At 31.9% G+C, this 6,858-nt stretch overlaps 1 protein-coding gene across 1 annotated transcript in view; it reads left to right on the top strand.

Annotated features, from left to right (window-relative positions):
- Window positions 1-3,071, top strand: part of LOC102674062 (protein kinase shaggy-like) — a 43,375-nt gene extending 40,304 nt beyond the window's left edge. Inside the window, exon 8 of the transcript XR_004151303.1 lies at window positions 2,208-3,071. The gene's annotated coding sequence lies outside the window, so the exon portion shown is untranslated. The remainder of the gene's footprint in view (window positions 1-2,207) is intronic.
- The last annotated feature ends 3,787 nt before the right edge of the window (window positions 3,072-6,858 follow it).

Here is a 6,858-nt window from a genome sequence, read left to right as displayed (position 1 = left end):
AAAAAAAAAAAAAAAAAAAAAAAAAAAAAAAAAAAAAAAGGAGGCTATCGATAAAAGTCAATACCGAATGATTTATTTCAGTTCCCTTCTTTTTTAGAGAAAGGACAGAAGGACTCGATTAAGAAAATAGGAAAAATGAGGGAGAAAGAACAAAATGGAAGACAGATGATAGATCAATAACGGAAAAAGTGAAAGGGAGTGTGACAGAAGGGGGGACAGAATGAAAGTAGTAAGTGAGCGAAAATGAGAGAGAAAGAGATATGCTAAGATATTTCGTTTCAAAATTTTTATCCGCGTTGTAATTACGATACGTTTTTAAATTACGATTAATTTTTTTTTTTTCTTCAATTATTTAAATTGTAATTCATTGCTTCTCATTGCTATATGAACAATCAGATAAATTTATCGAACACTTTTGTTTTCTAATCCGAACACGCAAAACGGAAATACATTTTTAATACCGAAGAAAACTAATCTTTACGTTTTGACAATCGTACAATGATATTTTCCCTTATCGAATTAAAAACAAAAAAAGAAACGAATCTGAATATTCGTCGAGATATACATCGATCATGGAATTTTTATCGATAACGGTATTTTTTCCGACATTTCTTTAAGCATAAATCAATAATTTTATCGATGTAAAAATATTGATCATCTTTTTATTCAATTAGAATTATAGAATTATAGAATTTAGAATTATATTAATAATTTATTTCTTTCGATTTATTTCTATCCTAATTTTGATCTTTGTCGAAAAGAAAAGAAAAAAGAGAAAAAAAAAAAAAAGAAAAATTACTTATTAAAACTTTAATGTATCATTATTTAAACATTCTGCTTAATGAAACCATCTTGTCTTTCATTTGCCGTGATACATCCGGCAAGTTCTAAGCATATCCTATGAAATTATTGATATGCTTGAACAATACCTAGTAAGATTGATGTATTTAAATTCCCTTTGTCAATTGATATCTTCTGGATATAAGAAAAAAAAAAAAGAAAGAAAGAAAAAAAAAAAAAATTGGCAATATTTGGCGAGTGTTGGAAAAATCTGAGAAAAGGGAAATTATTATTTTTAAATTTTAGACGGACGAAAGAATAATGATTAGCAGCCGCAAAAAGCAACGCAAATTATGTTATATGGGGAAGAAGGGGAGAAGAAGGGATAACTTAAAAAACAAATACGAAGAAATCTTGCACTTCTTAAAGAGTAAATTGTTGGTTAATTGTCGAGATTATTCTATTAATAAAGAAAAATTTATATCGATTTAGTTCTAATTCAATCTTTCTTTTTTTTTTTTTTTTTTGTAATTTTGCGTACTTTGAATATCATTTCAGCGTGAACTTGAAATAAAATTAAGTTATATAGTCTAGAAAAAAAAAGAAGAAGAAAAAAGTAAAAAAAACAAGACGAATCGTCGTATGATTAAAGGGATCAAATCTACATGTATAAAAGATAAATTGGAATTTTAACAATGTAAATCAATTCCGATATTTTCTTATTTTGTTTTATCCTTTGGTTTAGATTTTACTCTATTACAAAAAAAGTACGCCAAGCATAGACATTACAGACACAGACATTTACAAAATGTAAATAAGTAACGATACGAAGAAGAAAACTATAAAAAATATTAAAAGTTCATACTATATAAAAATACTTATTATATATGTGACTTATATAAACATATACGCGTAATATGTGTTATTAAATTACGTATATATGTGTATATATTTATACAAATATACGAATTAATTTTTAACAATAGCGATTAATGATTAACTTTATTGTAAAAAAAAAAAAAAAAGAGGAAGTAGGAAAAAGAGAGAAAGGAAGTAAATGAGGGTGTGAAAGAGAAAGAGAAAGTGAAAAATAAGAAGAATTAGATGGAGAGAAAGGGAAGAAAAAAAAAGAGTGATTGACTATACGAACAACTATTGTCATCGATTGCCTGAAATTCTCACTACCGTTACCACATAAAAATCACCAGTTCTTTTCTTTGTCTTCTTATTATTACTATCATCATGTCGCACCGTTTCGAATCATCTAGTAAATAATAAATTGTAATAATTGTGTAAAGAGAAAAAAAAACGTTAATAAAGTAATTTAATATGTGTATATATATATATATATTATATATTATATATTATATATTATATATATATATGCATATATGTATGAGTGTGTGATGTGCATATGTATATATGTGGAGAAAGAGAGAGAGGGAGGAAAGGAGGGAAGAAGAGAGAAGGAGAGAAAAAAAAAATATTTCTCGAGAGGAATATATTTATAAGTATATTTAATTAGCTGTGTATCGATCAAAGGAAATTAGCAATGGCTTTCGATCGTTAATTCAATCGCAAATCATTTATTTTCCGTTCGATTCGACGCTTCGGTACGAAGCTACAGATCGTAAAATATATTCCTGTCGAGTATCTTTGTAGAGCAAGAACGATAATAATTTTATCATGCAAGAAAAATTAAAGATCTCTTTAAGAGTCATTATATCACGATTATCCATGATGTTTCATTAACTTTATTTCTGTTTGTGAAGGTTATTCTTTTTTTTTTTTCTTTTTTTCTTTTTTTTTTCCCCCCCCCCCCACATTAATTCTGAAATGTATTCATTCAGATGTATCATTCGTTAGAAAGAAATTCGAAAATTCAATCGGAATATATACACGTTTTGAACGATCGTGGCTAAAATAATGTAGCAAGCACTGTATATTTCCAACGTTGTACGCATGATGAACGGAAAACGTTTCAATCACGATGAATTGTTGAATTATCGTTACGATATCATTTTTTTAATTTTTTCCTGTTTTTCGTGTCGTACACATTCTAAAAATGGCGAATAATCGATCTAAACTAAGAAGAAGAAGAAAAAAAAAAAAAAAGTAAGTTCGTTTCGTTGCGGTATATAAATATCGTATATGCAAATATCGTATACGGTATTTTTAAGGACAAATATATTTTTAAGTTATAATAGTGATCAATTAATACGAAATTCGTCGATGAATAAACTGATTATTTGTTTCTGATTGATTGGTTCGAGACAATCGTTAGATAAAAAAAAAAAAAAAATTGTAACTCCTTTCTTGTCACGAGTAATTTTTTTTCGCATGTAAAATCCGAAGGACGCAATAATAAAATTTCGTATTAAACTTCACGTGTCACACAGGCTCAGTGTATAAGTAATCTCTTTGTAATCCTATTCCGATTTTCTTACCGTGTCTTTCTTACGTTTGTTAAAAGACACCTTTCATTCGTGAATAATCCTTATAAGATCAGATTCTTATATTCGATCGGTGATAATTCTAAATGTTGTACCATGTATAGCTCATCTTCGATACACTGTAGATACACTGTCGATACACTGGCGTGACAATGCGTCAATATAATTGATTCGGTAGTAGTAGTGGTGGTGATGATTTGATCAGCGCGCACCCCTTTATCGATCTCGATCGCGAAATATTTTATGCGTGTAAATAATAGAAACGAATGGATGAAACTGAACAATATATCCTTTTTACGCCATTTAACGCTCGATTGGTATCATTCGATGATCGGCGAGTCTCGTGCATTTCTTTCGCTTTCCAACTTTTTGTTCCGTAATTTCGCTTAATAAGGATGATAAGTGCCACCACAGATAGCATTTATATAGCGTAAATATACGAAGAAATATATTATTATGATTCGATAGATGATCGAAAATGTGTAAGCAATGTCGCTTAAAAAAAATTCAACGATACCAATCAAGGGTTAATATCCAATACGATCTTTCGACGATTAGTCGAAGGGGAAAAAGCTGAATGTTAGATCGAGTCTTGGAGATTTTTTTAGAGCAGAATTTTTAGAGGCGGATCTTACATACATACATACATACATACATACATACATGCATACATACACGATCGAATTTTTATAAGCTTTTTACTTTTGCACCACAATAGCGATTCTATCCGTAGTGAGCGTATTACTTTCACGCGTATTACCTGTGCATAAGATAAAAAAAAGAGAAAAAAAGAAAAAAACAATGACAAGGAGAAACTTGTCGCGAAGAATAACAAAAAAAAAAAAAAAAGAAACCATAACTAGTAGACGATCGATATTTAAGAACACTTGTACCACTATTTTCGGAGGTTAGAGAGATTTTTCGATTTCGAGAGATGGAGTGGTGATATTTTGGCAATATCAGTTGTAACGTACGCTAATATCTCTCGTTTCTACGATACGATATGTATAGCCGACATATAATCGAAAAAAAGAAAAACGTACGTGCTATCTCTTTGTCTCTTTCATGATATCTATAACGCTTGAACGACTCATTTATTACAAGGCTATGATTATAGGACATCCTCTTCAGAAGTATACATGACACATGTATATCCCCTCGCCAATTTATCCGACAGAATCGATCGTTGATTTGGCTCGTTCCACGGAAAAAAAAAAAAAAAAAAAAAAAAAAAAAAAAAAAAAAAAACAGAAAAAACAAAAAAAAAGAAAACAGAAAAAAGAAAAAACACAAAAGAAAAAAAAAGGAAAAAAAAAAAAAAAAGAAAAAAGAAAAAAGAAAAAAAAAGGAAAAAAGAAAAAAAGAAACGTTCCTTAACGTGGAATGCCGCGTTCTCAGCGTGAATCGTCCGCGTTGTTCTTTCTTTTCTTTTTACATCTCTGTCGAACGATAATTCGAGTCCCATAAATACTCGAGAATTGGCCATTATTCGCTTTTCCGAATGAGATCAGCCATGATTTCTCGATTGGTATTATCGAAATCGGAATCGAGTTCCGTTCGGATGATTGCTGATAGCCGATCCGTTTTTAACACGATCCTCTTCCTCCTATTATTATCTATCCGCTCTCTGCAACACGCTTGCGCCAAAGTCGGGGGAAAAAAAAAAAAAAAAAAAAAAAAAGAATGAAGATTCTTAGGAGCGGAAAGGACTTTGCGCGTGAAAGAGGGGAGGAAGAGGAACGGGGGTGACTATACACGGTCGTTCGCAGCCCGGAGAGATTATAGTCATGTAACGGCGTCCACGTTTAGAGATACACATTCGCCTATGGAATGAGTGTTTAACCCCTTCCGGTATGGCCATGTATAACAAGTCTGCGAACCAAGTATAGTCACGGATAGTCGAGTGCTTCATGGATTTTTAATATAATTGACGGTCTCGTGGATCTTTTCACTGATCATAGTATGCTCCTTTGAGTCTATATACGTCGACTATATACGATCACATACCCCCCCCCCTTGAAACATGTTATCGTGTCGAGTAACAGAACGCGTACAGGCTATAGTAGGCTCGTGCCTGATATTTCGCGCGATCCCTATAATCTGTATATGTTCGCCGTGACGATTATAGTCCGGAACTAAAGTCTTTCACCTAAGTTAACTCGTCGGCTATAATCGATCGCCTCCTATGGCCCTGGTTAACGTATTTTCGTTACTTCAAGTCGATTATAGTCGACCGTCATTATACGCTTACTTAAGCTACAAGTCGAATATAATCAGCGGTAAAAAAAAAGTGTAATATTTAGGAGTTTGTTGACTATAATCAATCTTTCGTGCTTTACTCGAAAATATTATACGTCTATAGTGGACGACTATAGTCGGCAAATCGGTACGCTTTTATATTCGCTTGCCGACTATAGCCGGCAACCATGGTGAGCATACCCGTTCGTCGATCCGAATCTAAAGCTAAGTCTCAGTGAACTTGTACCACAACCTCATTTTTATTACACGTATTCTGTAAAATAAGCAACAAAACGTCCATAACGCACTATTAATCATCTCGAAAACATCTCGTTCACACCTCTGACAACCATAAAAATGCCATACCGAGAGGGTTATCGTTACTCGCGATTATACTAGGGAAAATTATGTTAATATACATATAGATAATCTGTGAACAAAAAAAAAAAAAAAAGGAAAAAGAAGAATCTGTGAATGTATTAAATGTGAATGGCGTGAGATTCGCAAAAAACGAAAAGAAAGACAAAAAGAAAGAGAGTAACGAGAAGTTAGTTATGAAAAAAAAAGGGGAAAAAAAAAAAAAAAAAAAAATTAAGAAAATACATCGATCCCAAAAAGATCGTGATACGAAAAGAGAAGAAACGAACGTGCAGCTGTGTGCGAGCGAAATGGAGTGCCTGACGCGTGTGAACACANGAGGGGAGGGGGGAAAATCGAAGTATGTACATACATGTATGTACATATACATGTATGTAATGTATAATATAACAGAGCGCATATATATGAATATGCATATGTATGTATAGATAATTAATAAACACAGCAACACATTATACGCGATATTAAAGAGAAAAAAAAAGAAAAAAAAAAACAGAATGTAAAAGAAAAAAAGACTAGCGAACTCTTAATACGATATTGCTATATTCACGAAGATTGTCACCGACTTACTTCGAGTTATTAAAAAAAAAAGGGGGAAAAATGAAAAAAAAAAAGAAAAAAAAAAAAAAAAACGATGTTCTCTATGAATCTTAAACGACTCTATATCGACGAATCACGATAATAAAGTAACATCGTTCGCTTCGCTACCGTTCACTTGACGGATGTTTTCAGTTTTACACGGTTCACACACGAGAGAATAGTCGATAATCGGTAATCGTAGAAATAAATCAATGGATGTGTTTTAAGCGAGGATCGAACGCCTCCGTTCCTACGGAGACTCTATATGATAATATGATTATTATTATTGTAGATTTTGTGGTTTATTTAACAATAAAACGATAACGTTAACAAACACTGCGGTTTCATTCGCTACAGTTCTGCACGATGGATGGATGCGGATACGGAGCAAGTAAGTATAGGAAACAAAATTCGGTCAAATATACATATA

Source organism: Apis dorsata, unplaced genomic scaffold (genome assembly GCF_000469605.1).
Source record: "Apis dorsata unplaced genomic scaffold, Apis dorsata 1.3 scaffold_39, whole genome shotgun sequence".
Lineage (NCBI taxonomy): Eukaryota > Metazoa > Arthropoda > Insecta > Hymenoptera > Apidae > Apis > Apis dorsata.
The sequence above is the reverse complement of the archived record's forward strand: the minus strand, read 5'-3'. Positions and strand labels throughout refer to the sequence as shown.